Raw genomic sequence first — 22,245 nt, forward strand, 5'->3', positions numbered from 1 at the left:
AATTGTTTTCTAGTGCTTTTATCTTTCACATGGATATGTTATTATCTAGTGACTGTATTTACTGTACCTTTCGAAATGTGCTTATTATTGCTTACTACTCTGATTCAGGCATGTGAATCTATGAAAGATACCCTAATGCTGGATAAGGAACGCGTTACTTACCTGTAACTGCGGTTATCCAGTATTGGTATCTTTCATCGATTCACATGCAACCCACCCACCTCCCCTGGAAGGGCTCTCTTGGATCTCTCGGTGATACAACTACTTAGCACTGTGCTTACGAAAATCTGAGGGACTAGAGCTCCTTCCAGGAAGGTTCTAGAGGGTGGTGCTAGCTGATTGGCTACTGGCCAAACTTTGGTCCTTTTTACATAAGGACGTGGATAGCTTACTAAGTTAAGGCCTTTTGGGGCCTGTTACTATATGTCTACTAAGACATTGCTTTGTTATTTACCGGTGACTCCCATCCCGACGACGGGGAATGATTCAGGCATGTGAATCTATGGAAGATACCAATACTGGATAACCGCAGTTACAGGTAAGTAACCCGTTTATGCAGCACACTATCTTTACTGCAACAACATTAACTGTTGCATGGCTAAAGACTTATAAGGTCCCAAAGGTGAGACCTATTGGCTATGACAATGCTTATTCTTGGTGTGCCCTGGGTCCCTGCCAATCAGATTCCCAGGGCCTGTGTTTTTCCCCCCAAAGCTAACCCAATTGGCATCTCTGGCCACAGGTTTGCCCCTGGTAAATGGTACGACAGGTACCCAGGGCACTGTGACCTGGGAAGACCTCTAAGGGATGCAGGATGTATTGTGCCACCCTAAGAGGCCCTGTACATTTACACACACACTGCCTTTGCAGGCTGCGTGTTTTGGTGCAGAACAAAGTAAAGAATCGACATGGCACACATCCCTGTGTGCCATGCCTACAACCAACTGCCCTCGCATGGATAGGTCACCCCTCTAGCTGGGTGCCCTATGCCAGTGGTGAGGGTACAGGTGCATGAGCCCTGTTCCCCTAGAGTGTCTAAGTCCATTCTTAGCCATTGTAAGTGCAGTGCTGCCATTAAGAGTATATTGTGCTGTGAGCTTGTCATTACGAATTCCACAGCACTATATGGCTACACTGAGAATTGATAAGTTTGGTATCAAACTTCATAGTACATTAAACCCACACTAATGCCAGTGTGGAATTTAATGAAAAATGCACTTGGAGGGCATCTCAGAGATGCCCCCTGAAAAACGACCAGCCTCTGGTGGGTTCCCTGACTGGTACACACCAGCTGCCACCATGAGACATGTTTCTGGACCCCTAGGGTAGGAGCCTATGCTCCCTGAGGCCAGAAACAAAGCCTTTTTCTGGGCTGAGGTGTTCACACCTCCCCCAGGCCAGGAAGAGCCATTTGTGGCAGGAGAGCTTCTAAGGCCTGGCAGCCTTTGTAATGTGACCCCAGCCTCTCCTGCTATCCAGGGCAGGCCCCCTACCTATCTCCCCTCCCTTTCGGCAGGAAGACGGGTGGAAAAATCTAGCCAGGACAGGAGGTGTGCCCACCTCTGCCTACTCCACCCCTCAGGTGGGGGAGGTAAGGTGAAGCCCAGTCTCCAGTGCTTGCCATCTTGCAGATGGCAGGCACTCCCCAATCAGGACTAGGGATTGTGCTCACTCCCCCACGTGGGGTGAATACACTAAGGGTGTAGTCACGTTAAGGTCAGAAGCCAATTGGCTACTGACCTAAAGACCCCTAAAACGCCCCCTAAATACAGTATTTCGGGACAGCCCAGCACCCAAAAAGGCAGATCCAGCAACCACATGAAAAGGACGAGAAGCCGTGCAGAGCTAACAAGAGGACGACGCTCACTGACTTGGCCCCAGCCCTACATGCCTATCTCCCCTCGAACCTGCTCCTGCGAAATCCCGGTGTGTCCTGCAGCCACACAAACCCTGGAGAACCTGCCTGCCTTAACTTCCCAGACTGTTTCTCCCATGAACACCAGACGTGTTTAAACTGCAGCTTCTGGTGCCAGCCAGAGACTGCGAATCCAGCCCACTCTTCACCTGCCAAACCCGGCCCAGAGCGGAAAAACACCACGAGGAGGTCCCCGCAGCGGTCCTGACCCGAGATCTGGCAACCCCTGACCAACCTCAAGCCTCCAGACGATGCCTGCAGCCTCAATCCAGAGGACCACCCCTACCGTGACCAGAGTGGGTCTGCTTGGTTCTAAAAATAAACAGTATATTTTTATACAGCAATTGGCCTAGAGTTGAGTTCTTGTGTTTGAATAAATTTGCTGACTTGGTGTACATCAAATACTTAACACTGTCCTCTGATACTGCCTTACTGCTTGACCATGCTACCAGTGAGGTTCTATGTAACTTTAACCTCTACCTACCTCTGGGGACACTTGGACTCTATACACACTATACCTCATTTTGGTGTAGTATATATAGAGCCAGTTTCTTACACTTGTGCAAGAAATGCTTTTCAATATATAAAGATACTAGTACATTGTAGGAAAGTAGGTCCTCTAGGCATGTGTGCTGTAGATACACATGCTTTGCATACTTCTGCAATCTAGTGCTGGGCCTGGATGTTTGCAAGATGGTTTTCTTCGAAGAAGTATTTTCCAGTCACAATGTATGGTGGTGACTCCTTTCGGTGATAGTGCTTATGGCCATCGACTCCATTGTTATATTGTTTTTTCCGCCATCTGGTTCGTATGTGAATTGCTGCGCTCCGGTTCGGCACAGTTTCTTGGGTTCCCTTCGCATAATCCACTACTCTGAAGATCTTGGAGTCCAAACAATATCGTCGAATCGGAAAACTCGTGTAGGGCCTTTAGTCCTACCCGCGCAGGGCTCACAAGCAGTCGATGCAACAGACTCCATTCAAGATCGTTTCGATTGAAGACACTCTGATAGTCTGGCCCCGAAACTAAATCTTCGGGGCCGAAATCAAAGCATATTTTGGTCCACGTTCCATCTTCATCAAAGACCAAAGCTTTGGTACCGAAGAGTTCGGAGCCTAAACTTTCGACTTCGAAAGCGGTGAGCAAAGGTAAGACTCCAACAAGAGACTGGGTCCGATCTTCCACCGTTGGATCCTAAACAGAAGGAACTGGTTATAAACCCAGACGCTGGTTATAACCATGCCAAATTGCCTGAATAAAGGAAAATGGGCCAACAGAGTAACCATTCCACTGAAGATGAAAAATATTGGTACTAACCCTTCACCACCATATATTCCACCTCCTTCACCCTCCACAATCCTTAATAACTCATCACACAGTAGTTCACCACCACCACTTTCACCTGACCCACAGGATTGAAGGCATTGTGCCCCCCCCCCCCCCCCGGGCACAATGTATTGTAGGAAGCTTGCTCCTTATATACTATACCAAAGTGAGGTATAGTGTGTACAGAGTCAAGTGGAACCCAAAAGGTAGGCAGACGTAAAGTTAGATAGCACCTCACTTTGTGGTAGTGTGGTCGAGCAGTAAGGCAGTATTCAGTGTTTAGCATTTGTTTTACACACTGTCAGCAAATGAATTCACACACTCAGACAACTTCAGACCAATTGCTTATGTATAAAAATATTATTTTATTTTATTTTCTATAACCAAGCAATCCTGGCACAGGTAAGTGAAGTTACAGTGAATACACAGTTGTAATACGCTTTGGCTTTGTAATAGTATATGCACTTTGTTTTGACTTAGTGTGGTTTCAGAGAAATGCAATACTTTGTAAATACAGTACATGGACTTGAATGGCCTTTTCAGTAAAATTACAGGCGAGTTACTTTTGAGATTACTTTTCTTACTCTTGAGTAGTATACCTGGGTTCGAGGCATGTGGGCTGCTGAATTCATATCTGTGCATAGATCGCCGCCTAGTGTTGGGTCCGGATGATTGCACATTGTTGTCCTGGAAGAGTCTCCGAAGTATCACGAGATAGGTGGCTCCTCCCCTGGACTACAGTGCGGATGGGCATCCCCTCCATCCTTGGATTGTTTTTTTCCGCCATTGGGCTCGGATGTCCTAAGCTTAGCTCTTAGAGTATTTAGGCCTTTGTTGTCGTTCGGCACCGAGTAGTTTCATCGAAGTTAGCCATTTGCCCTTCGTCCGAGGCCCGATCAAGATCGACGATGGACTCAAACATCGAATAGCCCCTTCAAGCGTTGCCCTCTTTGCAACGCAAGTATGCTCGCTTCGACGTGCACCCGGTGTGCAACAAGTGCCTCTCTCCAAACCACGACGAAGCCACCTGCATGGCGTGCTCCAGGTTTCGATCGAAGAAGACCCTTCGCATTCGTCGAGCAGGAGGATGAAGTCGTCGTACAGGTAGTAGACGACGAAGAGGCCCTTGGGGCCGAGGAGGATGGCTCAGAACATGAGCTAGGCCCTCAGGTCGCAACAGGGCCGACGGAGGCACTCTAAGGCTCAGGTCGCGGGATCGCCACAAGGCCTTACCCAAGATCATTCCTCTTTCTTCCGCCCCGCATAAACGCCCGGCGTCGAACTATCCTAAAGAGCCATCGGTATCCAAAGCGCCATCACTCGATCAACGAGAATCGAAACTGAAGGCAACGGCACAGAAATCAAAACCGAAAGTAAAAGTCTCCACGGCGACAAGGCCTCGAAGCCCTCGGAGCCGAAGACACACAAGACTGCTGTTGACGCCAAGAGAGGTCATGGGGACGTCGAGCCAAGGGCGGCGCCGAAACTCAAAGCCAAGGTCGCCGACCCCAAAGCATCGGCGCCGAAGAGCGTCAACACAGATATGGAGGGCGGCCATCGAGAGCCAACCCATTCCACTATTCCGGTCCAGAAGACGTAATCTGGTACGGGGCTTAATGCCACAACGAAGAAGGCGTCTAAGGACCGTGTCCAATCCACGACGCCATCTCCCTTTGTCAAGCAGAAGGTGTCTGAGTCGTTATTACGCATCCACGACAAGGCTTCCACAACTGGTGCGAAGACAGCCCCGCAGCCGAAAACGGTCAGCGCGGTTCACATCGTGTCGACGCATATCAAGTTCGGCCTCCCACCAGCGGTGCGACCGAAAATGTTCGTAAAGAAGGGTCTCGACCCGCAAGACGCTCTCGACCCGAAGAAAACTGTCGATTTACCACCAGGAATAGACCTGTTGCAGTGCCTCACGACGAGGAGTTTCCACGGCAGTTTATCGACGCCACCACTGGTAGGCTTTCCATATACAAACGGGAAATCGTAACAGAGACATGGAGCCGTACAAGATTCCATTAAAAAAAGAAGAGAACCACATCACCAGTTCTGGTGGAACATATTCAATTTGGCACCCCAGAAACTCAGCCATTCTCGCCCACACACTCTGATACGGATGCTTGAGATGATGGTGATGCTGAGGGCACTTATCCTGTGGATACTGACCCTGAGGACCAAAACCAAACTTGGATGGACCATACGGATGCAGGGGACACCCATACTGCTCCAGACACACAGGCATATGTGGCAAAAACATCTCCTACAGAGGACACTGCTGCCTTCAATGCCTTAATTGAAAGAGCTGCCAACAATCATGACGTACAGCTCCACACTGATCCTATTGAGGACGACTTTCTGATGGATACCTTCTCTACTTCAGAAAGATCTGTGAAAACTCTGCCCATGCTGAAGGGGGTCCTAAAACAGGCAAATTACATTTTTAAGGAGACCACTAGGGGGGGGGGGGGGGGGGGGGGAGTCCTTAACCCTAGAATTGAAAAAAAAAATATAGGCCAGCTCCAGTGGACCCTGCCTACATAAAAGACAGTTGCCTTTAGACTCATTGGTGGTTTCCAATGCTCGGAAGAGAGCCAACTCACAGACAACGGGTGATGCTCCTCCCCCCGACAAGGAGTCTAAGGTCTTGGAAACATCAGGAAAGAGGGTTGCTGCACAGGCAGCTAACATCTGGAAAATTGCTAACACTCAGGCACTTCTCGCTAGATACGACAGGGCGCATTATGATACCCTAGAGACACTGCTGCAGCACCTCCCAGATCAGTATAAAGAAGGAGCGGAGACACTTATTTGAGGAGGGAAGCTCATTAGTAACGCTTGCATTAAGTGCGCTCTTGACGCAGCTGACACTGCAGCTAGGGCTATCAACACCAGCGTCATGTTACGAAGGTATGCTTGGTTGAGAATCTCGGGATTCAAACCAGAGATACAAACAACTATACTCAACCAACCGGTCAACCCTAACTCCCTCTTTGGCCCCGAGGTTGACACCACCCTAGAGAAACTCAAGAAAGATACAGAGACTGCAAAGTCTATGGGGGCTCTGCAATCCCAGCAGTTTCGGAGTGGGTCCTTTCGTCGCTCTAGCAACAGAGGACCATCTAAAACACAGAACTCCCAACAGTCGCAGTACACTAAAGGAGGTACACAGCCCACCCATAACAAGAATAGTAGAGGTGGATACCGTGGAAACAACGTCAAAGGCAGAGGCCGAGGAAACAACCGCTCCAGGTCCTCCGCCACCAACAAACAGTGACGGCTTGTCACTGCCCCCGACCACGTAACACCTGTCGGGGGGAGACTACAGAGGTTCCTGCCAGTCTAGGAATCCATTACTACAAACAGGTGGGTGAGAGAGATTGTCCAGTACGGTTATTGTTTGGATTTCACATCCACTCCACCCAACATACCACCAAGACACCGTCATATGTCCGCAGAGCACTTGCACTTATTCCAACAGGAGGTTCTCAGTATGCTCCAAAAAGGAGCCATAGAACTCGTGCCCGCAAAGGAATGAGGATCAGGGGTGTACTCACTGTATTTTCTGATCCCCCAAAAAGGATGGATCTCTCAGACCCATACTAGATCTAAGACCTCTAAACCGTTACATTCTGTCAGAGCATTTTCACATGCTCACTCTGCAACAAGTGCTCCCGTTGCTCAGTCAGGGAGACTTTCTTGCAACATTAGACCTCAAGGATGCGTATTTCCATATACCCATACACCCCTCACACAGAAAGTATCTCAGGTTCACTGTTCTCAATCAGCATTACCAGTTCAAAGTCCTCCCTTTCGGGGTAACGACGGCACCCAGAGTGTGCACCAAGTGCCTGGCTACAGTGGCGGCACACTTAGGGAGACCGCACATACATGTCTATCCTTATCTGGACGACTGGCTTATCCAGGGAAAGTTGGCCCAGCATTGTGCCAGCCGCATGTCCCATACCATTCACCTTCTTCACAGCCTGGGCTTCTCACTGAATTATCCAAAGTCCCACCTTCAACCCAACCACGTACAGCAGTACCTAGGCGCAACCATAGACACTCTGGCAGCCACGGCACAACCAAATTCAGTGAGGATCAACAGCATTCAGTTGCTCATAAAGAAATTCAGACCTCAACACTCACTCCCAGCAAGAGTGTTTATGCAGTTGATAGGCATGATGGCGTCCTGCATCTTCATAGTCCCACACGCAAGATTACATATGCGCCCGCTTCAGGAGTGCTTGGCACGTCAGTGGAATCAGGCCCACGGGCAATTAAAAGACCTAGTGTTGGTGAGCGGTCGGGCATACAACTCTCTGCATTGGTGGAATCCACAAAACCTTTGCAAGGGCCGACCGTTCCAGGAGCCTGTTCCACAAATCATACTGACAGCGGACGCGTCTCTCCAGGGATGGGGAGCTCATGTACTCAATTACACAGTGCAGGGACTATGGTCGACACAGCAAAGGAGGATGCACATCAACCTTTTGGAACTAATGGCGATCTTCCTTGCAATGAAAGCTTTCAAGATACACTTGTGCAACAAGGTCGTGTTGATCCGAACGGACAACATGACCGCCATGTACTACATACAGAAGCAGGGAGGAACACACTCGCCACAGTTCTCATCTGGCTCAGAGCATGTGGAAGTGGGCCATTCAGAGGAACATCTTCCTCATGGCGGAACACCTCTCGGGCAAAGACAACCAGATGGCAGATCTGCTCAGCAGACACAGCCACCAGATGCACGAGTGGGAGCTACATCCGTCAGTTCTCCAACCGTACTTCCAACAGTGGGGTCATCCAGAGATAGACCTATTCGCCACAAACGAAAACGCAAAATGCCAAAGCTTTGCCGCCAGGTTCCCACATCCATCTATCGAGGAGCCAGGCCCACCCGTCGATACGGAGGCCGACAAAGTGCGTCATCATAAGGCTCAGGTCGAGGGATCGCCTCCGGGCCTTATCCGAGATCAATCTCAAAGTTCTTCGGCTCCGCCTTCAGGCCCGGCCTCGAACATCCCGCACGAGCCATTATTAACGAAAACTACTGGATTCCCTTCAGCGAACCCGAAACCAATCGTCGCACCAGTTCCACCGAAACCAAAATTGAAACTGGCTGTAATCGGCTCGAAGGACTCTATACCCTCCACTCCTTCGACGCCAGCAAAGGCCGTCGGCCCCGAACGCAGTAAAAGGGATTTCGCCACCAAGCTCACTACAGGGGATATCTGTGCCGACCCAAAGAAAAAAGCCCTCTGTCCCCACAAAGCGCCTCGGCCTCTGGCACCGAAGCCGTCGGCCCTGACCACCAAAGTCAGTGGCTGCCCTATCTGCGTCGACGTCGAAGACAGCGGCACACGCCAAGTCGTCGACTCCCAACAACCCTCGATACCTCTCTTCGGATCGATGACCCCATGGCTCCAAAGCAGTCGACGCCTACCTCCAAGGTGCCGACCGGTTCCAAACAGCCTTCTGTGTTCTCCGTGCAACAAGTCGCGGCATCGTTGCAACGCATCAGGGAACTGGCAGCCCTCCGATCCACGTCGGGCCCCGACACGCACAAGGCTCCGAAAGCACCCTCTGCGCCGACCAACATCACTTTTGGCTTGCCGAAGATGTTCGAGATCCGAACACGTGTCCGCCAGACACAGTCCCCGTCTACTGGACACACAGATTCAAGCCTTCACAGCCACAATTCATCGACGCCAACACTGGTAAACTGATGCTCCGCAAGCGGAAAATCACGCCAGAGAGGGGATTGGACTCCTACAGAATCCCTCTCAAGCACAAATTGCCAGCGGGGTCGGAACCAGTTCTTCATGAACGCTTACAACCCTCCTATCAGGATCCCCAGTCCTTTTCTCCTAGGCCTTCAGAGACGGACGCAGTGGAGGACTATATGGGAGATGATACCATCTACCCTGGGGATGTCGATCCTGATGAGCATCTGCAAGACCCAGATCAGGCATGGGATGACCCTACAGACCAGGGTACCGCGCCAGATACCCATGACACGCAGCTTTACAGCACAAAGACATCTCCCACAGAGGACACTGCTGCCTTCAATGCCCTCATAGAACGGGCTGCTGCCAATCATGGAGTAGAACTCCATTCTGACACTGTCGAAGAAGACTTCTTGGTGGACACTTTCGCCTCTTCCGAAAGAACTGTCGAGACTCTGCCCATGTTGAAAGGAGTTCTCAAACCTGCAAAAGACATTTTTAAGGAAACAACCAGGGCACGGGTGCTAAACCCCAGGATTGAAAAAAAATACAAGCCTGCACCCGGAGACCCTATGTACATTAGGGGTCAGTTACCTTTGGACTCCATGGTAGTTGCTAACGCTTGCAAACAAGCCCATTCGCAGACAACAGGTGATGCTCCTCCCCCAGACAAGGAGTCCAAAGTGCTGAAGACATCTGGCAAAAGGATTGCAGCGCAAGCAGCAAACATCTGGCGCATTGCCAACACACAGGCGCTCCTGGCCCGTTATGATCGTTCCCACTACGACACACTAGAATCACTACTCCAACATTTGCCAGATGAATACAAATAGGCTCCTCATCAGAGAGGGACAACTCCTTACCAATGCATCCATCAAGTGCGCCCTGGATGCTGCCGACACAGCGGCAAGGGCAATCAACACAAGCGTCATGTTGAGACGACACGCATGGTTGAGAATCTCAGGCTTCAAGCCGGAGATTCAGAACAACATCTTAAATCAACCAGTCAACCCCGACTACTTATTCGGCCCTGAAGTTGACACTACCCTCAAACTAAGAAAGACACTGATGCTGCGAAATCAATGGGGGCTCTGCAGACGCAGCAGTTTCGTAGTGGCTCCTTTCGTCGCCCCGGGAATAGAGGAGCAGCTAGAGGCCAGGGTTCACAGCAGCAATACACTAAAGGGGGCACACAGAGTACCTACGATAAAACCAACAGAGGTGGATATCGTGGCTCCAGCACCAAGGGCAGAGGACGTGGTTACGGCAACACCAGGTCCTCACCCAAAAACAAACAGTGACGCCCTCTCCCTTCCCCCCGACCACATAACACCTGTCGGGGGGAGACTCCAGCGGTTCCTGTCCACGTGGAAAACCATCACCACAGACAGGTGGGTCAGGGACATTATTCAGCATGGTTACAGTCTCGAATTAACCTCCACTCCACCCAACATACTGCCAAGGCACTGTCCTATGTCCGTAGAGCACTTAGCATTATTGCAGCAGGAAGTGCTAAGTATGCTGCAAAAAGGTGCAATGGAGGTCGTGCCCGTCAACCAGCAGGGGACAGGGGTGTACTCTCTGTACTTCTTAATCCCAAAAAAGGACGGGTCGCTCAGACCTATACTAGACCTGAAACCCCTCAACCACTACATTCTCTCAGAGCATTTCCATATGCTCACCCTACAGCAGGTTCTCCTGCTACTCAGTCAGGGAGACTTCCTAGCAACACTGGACCTAAAAGATGCGTATTTCCACATACCCATACACCCTTCACACAGGAAATATCTCAGGTTCACTATTCAGGGGCATCACTACCAGTTCAAAGTTCTCCCCTTCGGAGTGACAACAGCACCCAGGGTCTTTACCAAGTGCCTAGCAACGGTGGCGGCACATCTACGAAGACAACACATTCACGTCTTCCCTTACCTGGACGACTGGCTTGTTCAGGCAAAGTCAGCCCAGCAATGTGCCAGCCACATGTCCCTCACCATTCACCTTCTTCACAGTCTGGGATTCATAAACACTCTGGCAGCCACAGCTCAGCCAAATTTAGTGAGGATCAACAGCATGCAACTGCTGATCTCAAAGTTCAAACCTCCACACTCCCTTCCTGCAGTTGATAGGCATGATGGCCTCCTGCATTTTCATAGTCCCGCACGCGAGACTACATATGCGCCCGCTTCAGGAGTGCTTAGCACGTCAATGGAATCAGGCTCACGGGCAACTAAAAGACCTAGTGTTGGTGAGCGGTCAGGCATACAACTCTCTGCATTGGTGGAATCCACAAAACCTTTGCAAGGGCCGACCGTTCCAAGAGCCTGTTCCACAAATAATACTGACAGCAGACGCCTCTCTCCAGGGTTGGGGAGCCATGTACTCAATTACACAGTGCAGGGACTATGGACAACACAACAAAAGAACATGCACATCAACGTTCTGGAACTGATGGCAATCTTCCTAGCCATGAAGGCATTCAAAGTACACTTGTGCAACAAAGTCGTGTTGATCCGGACGGACAACATGACTGCCATGTACTACATACAGAAGCAGGGAGGAACACACTCTCCACAATTGTCTCATCTGGCTCAGAGCATGTGGAAGTGGGCCATTCAGAGGAACATATTCCTCATGGCGGAACACCTCCCCGGCAAGGACAACCAGATGGCGGATCTGCTCAGCAGACACAGCCACCAGATGCACGAGTGGGAACTACATCCGTCAGTTCTCCAACCGTACTTCCAACAGTGGGGTCATCCAGAGATAGACCTATTCGCCACAAACAAACGCAAAATGCCAAAGCTTTGCCGCCAGGTTCCCACATCCACAGTCACAGGGCAATGCGATATGGATGAACTGGTCCGGCAGATTTGCGTACGCTTTTCCCCCAGCACCATTAATACCCCTAGTGGCACGCAAACTGCGACAACACTCACTGACACTCATCCTAGTTGCTCCCACATGGGCGCGCCAACCATGGTACACCACCTTTCTAGAACTTTCCGTGGTGCCGCATCAAAGGCTGCGGATCAAACCCGCCCTTTTAACGCAGAACCATGGCGAGATTCAGCACCCAGATCCGCAACAGCTGAACCTGGCAATCTGGCTCCTGAAGTCCTAGAGTTTGGCTACCTAAACCTGCCACCTGACTGTATGGATATCATCAAGGAGGCCAGAAGACCCACTACCAGAGCTTGCTATGCGGCTAAATGGAAGAGGTTTGTCATTTATTGTAACAACAATGACATTAACCCGCTGGACGCATCCATTCAAAACATCTGTTACCTCTTACACCTATACCGATGCAATCTGGCATACACCTCAATACGGATCCATTTAACCGCAATAGCAGCCTATCTCCAAAACAGGCAGCACCTCTCTTTATTCAGAGTGCCTGCCATCAAAGCCTTCTTGGAGGGACTCAAACTAGTAATTCCCCCAAAACACCCACCGGCACCGGTGTGGAACCTCAACCTGGTCGTCACCAGATTAATGGGTCCACCCTTTGAACCTCTCCATTCATGTGAGATTCAATTCCTTACCTGGAAAGTAGCTTTCCTAGTGGCAATCACTTCGTTAAGAAGAGTTAGTGAACTCCAGGCACTAACCATTAAAGAGCCATTCATACAGGTTCACGCAAACAGGGTTGTACTACGTACCAATCCCAAATTCATGCCCAAGGTGATATCGCAGTTCCACATGAATCAAACTATTGAACTGCCTGTTTTCTTTCAAAATCCACAAAATGTCGCAGAGAGAATGCTCCATACACTAGATGTAAAGAGCCCTCATGTACTATATAGACAGAACTAAGGTCTTTAGGAAGACAAAACAACTTTTCGTTGCCTTTTCTCCACAACACAAGGGCAACGCCATTTCCAAAGCAGGTATAGCCAGATGGATTGTTAAATGTATTCAAATTTGCTATCAAAAAGCTAAACGCACATTAACGATTTCCCCCACGAGCCCACTCAACACGAAAGTTAGGGGCGTCCATGGCTTTCCTGGGAAACATTCCTTTACAGGAAATATGTAGAGCAGCCACATGGTCCACTGTACATACATTTACCAAACACTACTGTGCAGATGTACACTCAAGACAGCAGGCAGCTGTAGGACAGGCTGTTCTCAAAACTCTTTTTCAGACCGCTGCAGCTGGCGCTGGTGGCCGCCGCTAATAGGAGGTACTGCTATGTATTCTATGCACAGATATGAATTCAGCAGCCCACATGCCTCGAACTGAATATGCTACTTACCAGTATGCATCTGTTCTTGGCATGTAGGGCTGCTGACATTCATATCGCCCACCCTCCTCCCTGGCGCCTGCTGCAGCTCTCAGAATTACTGTATAGCATGGTCATCACTTACTGTATCTACTCCATCACTGCCACAATGGCGAAAAACAATCTGAGGATGGAGAGGATGCCCATGCGCACTGTGGTCCAGGGGAGGAGTCACCTATCTCGTGATACTTCGAAGACTCTTCCAGGACAACAATGTGCAAACATCCGGACCCAACACTAGGCAGCGATCTATGCACAGATATGAATGTCAGCAGCCCTACATGCCAAGAACAGATGCATACTGGTAAGTAGCATAATCATTTTTCAGCGTGATTCTTTTCTGGTTTCACATGCTTTGTATTACTCCGCCATCTAGTTTTTGGGTCTGCAATTGTAGTATTTCTGGTTTTTTTTTATTTTTTTGGGTGGGAGTCGACATACCACCATATGGAGTCCCTCTGTGACGTCGACGTGCTTGCTCCAGAAGTTCCCACCTTTAGTCGCCAATTTCTGATTCTTTTTTTCCGCGGTTGGGTCTGGATAAATACGGGAGGAGCTCCTGAAGATTGGAGAGCAGAATCAACGAAAATCTACAGAACAGGAGAAGTTCTTCGACTTACCGGTCTTCGAGTCTAGGATCCAGGACGTGGTGAAGAGAAAAATACAAAATGACGACATACGAAGAATGCGCATGCAAGGGGCTCCCTGTGCGCGTTCATGGATAAGACACCATTCTAGTACTGTGACAATTGTGACCACAAGTAGGCACAGAAGGATCCACATCCGGTCTGCAACCTTTGCCTGCCGCTGGACCACCGAAGCGATGACTGCAACGCATACTCTGTTTTCACCCCAACAACTTTGTGGGTAAGTGTGAGAAAGTGCCATCTTTCTTGCATGGTATGCCCCTACTTTTTGCTGAATTGTTGAATGTACTTTGACAGTGTGCCCTGGACTCCTGCCAATCAGGTGCCCAGGGCCTATGTTCCTTCCCTAAAAACCTCAAACCCAAATTGGCAAACCCTGGCCACATATCAGCCCCTGGTAAATGGTACCCAGGGCCTTGTGACCATGGAAGGCCTCTAAGGGCTGCAGCACACACTGTGCCACCCTTAGAGGCCCTGTACCCTAACACACAGACACTGCCCTTGCAGGCTGAGTGTCTGGGTACAAGACAAAACAGAGTCGACGTGGCACACATCCCTGTGTGCCATGCCCACCACCTACACTGCCCTGGCATACATCAGTCACCCCTCTAGCTGGGTGCCCTATGCCAGTGGTGTGGGCACAGGAGCATGAGCCCTCTGCCTCTACAGTACCCAGGTCCATTCCTGGGCACTAAGTGCAGTGCTGCCATTTAAGAGTACATGGTGCTGAGAGCTCGTCAAACACGAACTCCACAGCACCATAATGGCAACACTGAAAAGTTTGGTATCAAACTTCTCTTCCAGGGGATCCTCATCAATAGTCATAAGCATTAGAATATTCCCGCCCATGCGCAGGATCCCGGAAACAGTATGTTATATGTGCCCCTCATATATATATATCCATACATATATACCTATATGTATACACAAGCAACTTCAGCCAATAAAAACTAGAGCTGAAACATGCTGTAAGGAATTTCCACTATACATAAAAAAATAGCATTATAAACACGAGAAACAACATTATAACTTGTTTAGAAACTGTTTTAATGCTCAGAAAACAGCAGAAATTCTTATAAATCACTGAAAGCATAGGGAGCTCCCAGGCTGCATTGCAAATACCCAGTCTAAAAAGACTGAAAAGCTAACGAATAGCTGCATAGCAAAAAACTGACACCGTGCCTTTAAGGCACACCTGACCCCCAACTTCCCATCATGCCTCAGGGGTGGCAGGTCAGTTGTTCTTTCCGGCTCCTTCTGGAAGGATCCTGGCAACAGAGCTCCACTTTTTTCTGAGTTTGTCAGAAAATATTGTCTGTTTTACAACTGATTTTTCCCTTACTTCGACGTTTTACATCTAAAGAAGTAGGAGGCTGTCTTTTTTAGGCAGTTTTGGGCATTTTTTCAACCTTAAAATGCCATCTCTTTTCGATCCTTGCCCTTCTTGTGGCAAGAAGGAGGCCAGGACTGACTCTCATAGGGTCTGTATCCTGTGTCTACCGGAGGATCATGATTCCAAGACATGTCCTCACTGCCAGAGCCTGTCCAAGAGAACTTTGAGGGACAGGGAGCGAATTCGCATTTATGGCCTGGCACAACCATCCAGAGGACGATCTCCGGTGAGGAAGGGCTCCAAGAGGCCTAGAGATACTTCTAGAAGCAAGTCCTCTCGTCCTTCCACCTCTGCGTGGGGACCGGCGCTGAGAAAATATCTTCCGGTAGGTCATGTTTCCATGAAGAGACCTTCGACAGCGGGCTCGCCGTCGAGAGCAGGTACGTCATCGACGTCGAAGTCTAGACCGCCATCGTCAACTCGGCGGCGATTGGCGCCGAGAACCAGAGCCTCTCCGCCGTCGTCAACCCGGCGTCGAGACACCACCCCTCCGCCGTCGTCAACCCGGCGACGATCGGCGTCGAGGAGCAGGGAACCTCCGCCGTCGTCAACCCGGCTGCGATCGGCGTCTTGGAGCAGGGAACCTCCGCTGTCGTCATGTCGACGACGATCGGCGTCGAGGAGCAGGGAACCTCCGTCGTCGAGGGCACGATCCCCTCAGTCGTCGCGACTCCATCAGCGATCGACGTTGAGAGGGAAGAGTCCTCTGCTGTCGTCATCCAGGCGGCGATCGGCGTCTAGGGTACCGTCTACGTCGAGAGTGGCAGCATCTCTGCCGGCGTCTAGACTGCGTTCGGCGTCGAGGGAGAGAAGGCCTCCGTCGTCTGCTTCACACCGCCGTTCGACGTCGAGGCGGCATTCGTCGCCTGCTGAACATGGCCGCTGGTCCACATCGCGGCGTCGTTCGAAGTCGAGGAGGAGAGTCCCGGCGAGAAAGAAGGAGAAGCCACAGATCGACGTCAAGTCCATGCTCGACGTCGAGACAGGCCTCGGACAGGTCGGTGGTCCTGGTGACTGAGTCGGCTTCGCGCCATTCCTCCTCACGCTCAGTGGCATCTCCACGACCGGCAATTCCACGAGAGTCTGCCAGCCAACTCCACAGGTCTTCCCCTCAGACTCAGGGGGCCATTCCTGCGGTACGACTGTCGCCCAGATGGCTGCTGGGGGCTACAAGGAGACTGCGGGAATATGTCAGTCAAGTGCATGACTCTCCGCTGCAACGGTTGGTGGAGGCAGTGGACAGAGCAAGTCCTCCCAGGCCAGCACGTGAGAAGTCGCCTGAGAGCCGGCGACGCAGATCGCGCTCCCCCAGGCGGGAGGGGCGTTCAGCCGGATCACGGGCTTGTGATCGTCGCCGGGATCGGAGATCACCATCAACGTCATCTTCCTCGTCCACCAGGTCCTCAATAAGGACTACTCACCCACGCTATCGGGCAGCCCAGTGTCCAGGGTCTCGCCCATAGACGACATCAACACCTACCAAGAGGTGCTGCAGAGGGGGTGCGCTGAAGCTGGGGATTGAGATGTCAGTCCCGCAAGTCACCACATCGGTGATTTTCGAAACACTTCACCAGAAGTCTGCGTCTCGTCCACTGCTGCCTTTGGTCCCAGGGATCATGGAACCAGTCATGGACACCTACCTCACCCCAGCTACCGTTAAAGCGGTTCCGGCTCGTATCCTCAAAAAATATAAGCCGGCTAAATCTGATCCTGTCTTTGTAAAAACGGACCCGCCTGCGGACTCAGTAATAGTGGCGGCTGCAAGAAAGGGTCATGCTGTATCGGCGTCCTCTTCCGTCTCTCCGGATAAGGAGAGCAGAACCCAGGACTCCTGGGGGGCGCAGGGCCTGCTCGGCCACAGCGGCTTCCCTCAAGATCTCCAGCGCGGCGGCGCTGTTGGGCAGATACGATAGGGCTCTCTGGGATTCTATGGAGCGGTTCAAGTCCAAGCTCCCAAAGGAGGACCAAAAGGACTTCGATGAAATAGTCACTGAAGGGTCACTGGTGGCTAATCAGTCGATTAGCACGGCGGTGGATGGTGCGCTGCCCTCAGCCCATTCTTACACACACGGTGTATGCGCCAGGAGGTCGTCCTGGTTGAGGCTGACAGGGCTCAAGCCGGATGCGCAGCAACGGATTTTAAACCTCCTGTTCTCTGGCACCTCCCTCTTCGGCACTCACACGGATGAGGAGATGGGGCGCATGAAAACTGAACTGAACTGGACACCCTCAAAGCTGTGGGGTTGGAGAAGAAAAAAGAATTCAAGCGCCGTTATAGACCCACCCAATGCAAGGGGCCTCAACAGAGGGTTCAAACCCCTCAGTGGTCTCAGAGTAAGACCCAAGAAAATTCGGGGGGGGGGGGGGAGTGCGTCGCAACATCTGGCAGAGTGGGACAGCATCACAAAAGATCGCTGGGTGCTGAATATACTGCGAAATGGATATGCGCTACGTTTTCGAGCGCGTCCGAAAGACATACCGCCAAAAAAGTCCCGTCCTCACCACTTAAAGCTGCTCCAAAAGGAGGTGAGGGCCCTTCTGCAAAAACAGGCCATAGAAAAAGTTCCTCCTTCGCAAATCGGAAAAGGAGTGTACTCCCGGTAATTCCTTGTGGCCAAAAAAGATCAAGAGTACAAGTTTCGGCCGATTCTGGACCTTCGTCTCCTAAACAAAGTCATCGTCAAGGAGAAGTTTCGTATGTTGGCGCTTCATCAAATATGTCCACATCTGCAAGTAGGGGATTGGATGTGTTCGGTGGACCTCCAAGATGCGTACTTCCACATTTCAATTGCAAGACATCACCGCAAGTACCTGCGGTTTGTGGTCGGAAGCAAGCATTATCAGTACAAGGTCCTTCCATTCGGGCTCAAGTCGGCTCTGCGAGTCTTCACCAAATGTATGGCAGTGGTGGCGGCTTGCCTCCACAGGCAGGGTCTATTCGTCTACCCTTACTTAGACGACTGGTTGCTGAAGGCTCCATCCCAGCAACAGGTGAGGAAAGACTTCCAGACCTGTCTGAGACAGTTGCACGATCTCGGCCTTCACGTCAACATGCCAAAGTCCGTGCAGCAGCCCACTCAGACCATCCACTACCTTGGCTCCGTTCTGGACACAAGCGTGGGAAAAGCGTATCCTTCGGGGGTCTTCAATGAAGCGGAAATGCAAGCTTATGCAGCAGATGCAGAGGCCGTCAGCCCGGCAGGTAGCATCTCTGCTGGGATCCATGGCTTCCTGCATTTTTCTCATTCCCAACGCCAGACTGCGAATGCGACCTTTGCAGCAAGCTCTAGAGGACCAATGGGATCAGTCCACCGGCCGTTGGGGAGATCAAATCTCTCTCTCCCAGGTGGCGAAATCTTCCCTTGAATGGTGGACTCGTCAGGACAATCTGATGGTGGGAGTCCCTTTTCACCAGCCACTTCCGGTGCAATCGGTGGTGACAGATGCGTCGCTGCAAGGTTGGGGGGCCCACATGGGGTGCCTCCAGATACAGGGTCGGTGGTCTACAAGAGAGCAGGGCTACCGCATAAATATGCTGGAACTCCGGGCAGTCCACCTTGCTCTAAAGGCGTTCCTCCCTGCAATCAAGGCCGATTCAGTCTTGGTGCAGACCGACAACACCACAACCATGTTCTACCTCAACAAACCGGGCGGGACTTGGTCACGTCCTCTTTCCCTGGAGGCACAGGCGATCTGGCACTGGCTGCTCGCCCGGAACCTCTCGGTAGTGGCAGTGCACCTTCCGGGGGAGTTGAATCTCAAAGCAGACGCACTCAGCAGGCACTTCGAAGATCAGCCAGACTGGGTGCTACACGACAAAGTGGTGGCGGACCTGTTCCATTGTTGGGGTCGTCCAGAAATAGATCTGTTTGCAGACGAAAATTCAAAATGCCACGCCTTCGCGTCCAGATTTCACCGTCCAGGGACCAGGGGGAATGCTCTTTTGATGGACCGGTCAGGGACATTTGCCTACGCCTTTCCGCCCCTGCCTCTGATTCCGAAGGTGGTATCCAAGCTGCTCAGATCCAACATGAAGATGATCCTCATAGCTCCGGACTGGCCACGCCAGTGGTGGTACCCGGACCTTCTCCATCTGTCGGTACGACCTCACAGGCGACTGCCTTGCAGGCCGGACCTGCTGTCCAAGATGGGCGGGAGGATTCTGCATCCCAACCTTCCCTCACTGAGCTTAACAGCATGGCTCCTGAGGTCCTGCAATACGGACATTTAGGTCTGCCGCCCGATTGCATGCATATTCTGAAAGAAGCGAAGCGACCCTACACGAGCGTCTTATGCGTTTAAGTGGGAGAGGTTTTTAATTTGGAGTAGAGAGAATCACCTTGATCCTACGAAGGGGCAGGAGGATGTCATTCTCCCTTACCTTCTGCACTTAGCGAGATCAGGCTTAAAGTATGCATCAATCAGGGTCCACTTGTCTGCCATTACAGCGTACAGGAGGTCTCCCAATCAACCTTTTTTCCAGATGCAGGTGGTCAAGGACTTCTTACAGGGGTTGAAGAAAGTTTACCCCCCTGTTCGAAACCCTTCTCCTCCGTGGCAGTTGAACTTAGTATTGTCCAAATTGATGGGCCCACCTTTTGAGCCCATCCACAGAGCTTCCTTGCAGCATCTGTCTTGGAAGGCCGCTTTTCTGGTAGCCATTACATCGGCACGCAGAGTAAGCGAACTACCAGGCGCTCTGTACTAAAGAGCCTTACACAGTTTTTCACCAGCACAAAGTGGTCTTGAGGGCACACCCATCTTCTCCCTAAGGTAGTGTCTGATTTTCATATTAATCAGTCCATTTCTCTTCCATCCTTCTTCCCGAACCCAGCGACCCCGGCTGAGCGGTCGCCTCATTCCCTAGACCTCAAGAGGGTACTTAAATTCTACCTAGAAAGTACCAAAGGCATTAGGAAGACAGATCAACTATTTGTCAACTATGGCGCCATGAGAACAGGCTTCCCAGCAGCTAAGAGATCCATTTCCAGATGGATTGTTTCCTGCATTACCTTAGCCTACCAGCTGGCGAAAAGGCCCTTACCTTTGGCCCCTAAGGCTCATTCTACTAGGGGGAAAGCGGCCACAGTAGCTTTCTTGCATGACGTTCCAATGGCAGAGATTTGCAAGGCGGCCACCTGGAAATCGGTTCATACCTTTACCAGGCACTACTGTCTAGAATCCGATTCCAGGGCGGATGCCCAAGTAGGCCAAGCCTCCTTGAGGAACCTTTTTGGGTAGCTTGGTCTATCTAAGCATACTGTTCATTCTCTGTTTCTTTCCTTTGCCCGCAGGGGGATGAGGTGAGGCTCGCTCTTCTATTCTAATGCTTATGACTATTGATGAGGATCCCCTGGAAGAGAAGGATTAGTTACTTACCTGTAATCCTAGTTCTCTTCCAGAGGTATCCTCATCAAAGTCATAAGCAACCCTCCCGCCTCCCCGGGCAAAGGGGTGCTATCTTTTTCAGAGGTTATTATTTCTTTGTGCCATGACTTTTCAGTCTCCGCAAAGAACTGAACTAACTGCCACCCCTGAGGCATGATGGGAAGTTGGGGGTCAGGTGTGCCTTAAAGGCACAGTGTCAGTTTTTTGCTATGCAGCTATTTGTTAGCTTTTCAGTCTTTTTAGACTGGGTATTTGCAATGCAGCCTGGGAGCTTTCAGTGATTTATAAGAATTTCTGCTGTTTTCTGAGCATTAAAACAGTTTCTAAACAAGTTATAATGTTGTTTCTCGTGTTTATAATGCTATTTTTTGATGTATAGTGGAAATTCCTTACAGCATGTTTCAGCTCTAGTGTTTATTGGCTGCAGTTGCTTGTGTATACATATAGGTATATATGTATGGATATATATATGTGGGGCACATATACTGTTTCCGGGATCCTGCGCATGGGCGGGAATATTCTAATGCTTAGGACTTTGATGAGGATACCCCTGGAAGAGAACTAGGATTACAGGTAAGTAACTAATCCTTCTCAGCACATTAAACCCGGACTGATGCCAGTGTGGGATTTAATGTACCATGCACCACAAAGGGCATCTTAGAGATGCCCCCTGAAACCTAACCTACAATCCATGTCTGGGAGGCTGCCTAGGCTGCCACACAGCAGACATGTTGCTGGACCCCTGGGTAGGAGAGCCCCTGCTCTCATGGGCCTGCAACAATGCACATCCTGGACGACGTGCTAGATCTCCTCCCTCAGGATGGGCAGGGAGAAGCTTCAAAGGCATGCCGCCTCTGTGAGCTTCCCCAGGCCACTCTCAGCCCCAGTCTGGCGGGCAGCCTGGCCGGAAACCCCAAATAAGGACAGGGGATGTGCCAGCCTGCCAACCACACCCCTCAGGTGGGGGAGGCGAGGTGAAGCACATCTCCGGGCTCTCGCCATCTTGAAGATGAGAAGTCCTGCCCAATCAGGACTCTCCCACAGGAGAGAGGCAGGATAGGGGGTGTACCCACCCCAGGACAGGGACCCATTGGTCCCTGCCCTTCACCTACCTGTAACGCCCCTAAATCTAGTATTTAGGGGCACCCTGAACCTTCCTTCCCCAGATTCCAGATTCCAAAATACAAAGAAGAGCAAGAAGAAAGAAGACCTGCCCTGCAGCTGCTTAGAAGAGGAAGACACCACCTGCTTTGGCCCTGGGTACCTTGGGTATCATTTACCAGGGCCTGACATGTGGCCAGGGTTTGCCAATTTGGGTTGGAGGTTTTGGTTTAGGGAAGGAACGTAGTCCCTGAGCACCTGATTGGCAGGAGCCCAGGGCACACTCGGTCAAAGTATATTCAGCAATTCAGCAAAAAGTGGGGGCATACCATGCAAGAAAGATGGCACTTTCTCACAGATGGACATTGATACGATTAGTTGGGCTTGCATATAGTAACCTTTGAATGCTTGAGTATGCTACTTCTAGTGACTTTTGTGCATAATGGATTAACTTGT

At 50.9% G+C, this 22,245-nt stretch overlaps 1 protein-coding gene across 4 annotated transcripts in view; it reads left to right on the forward strand.

Moving 5' to 3' along the window:
• ZNF638 (zinc finger protein 638) overlaps positions 1-22,245 on the forward strand; it is a 994,232-nt gene that overhangs the window by 295,963 nt on the left and 676,024 nt on the right. The window lies entirely within an intron of this gene.

This window comes from Triturus cristatus, chromosome 2_2 (genome assembly GCF_964204655.1).
Source record: "Triturus cristatus chromosome 2_2, aTriCri1.1, whole genome shotgun sequence".
Taxonomy (NCBI): domain Eukaryota; kingdom Metazoa; phylum Chordata; class Amphibia; order Caudata; family Salamandridae; genus Triturus; species Triturus cristatus.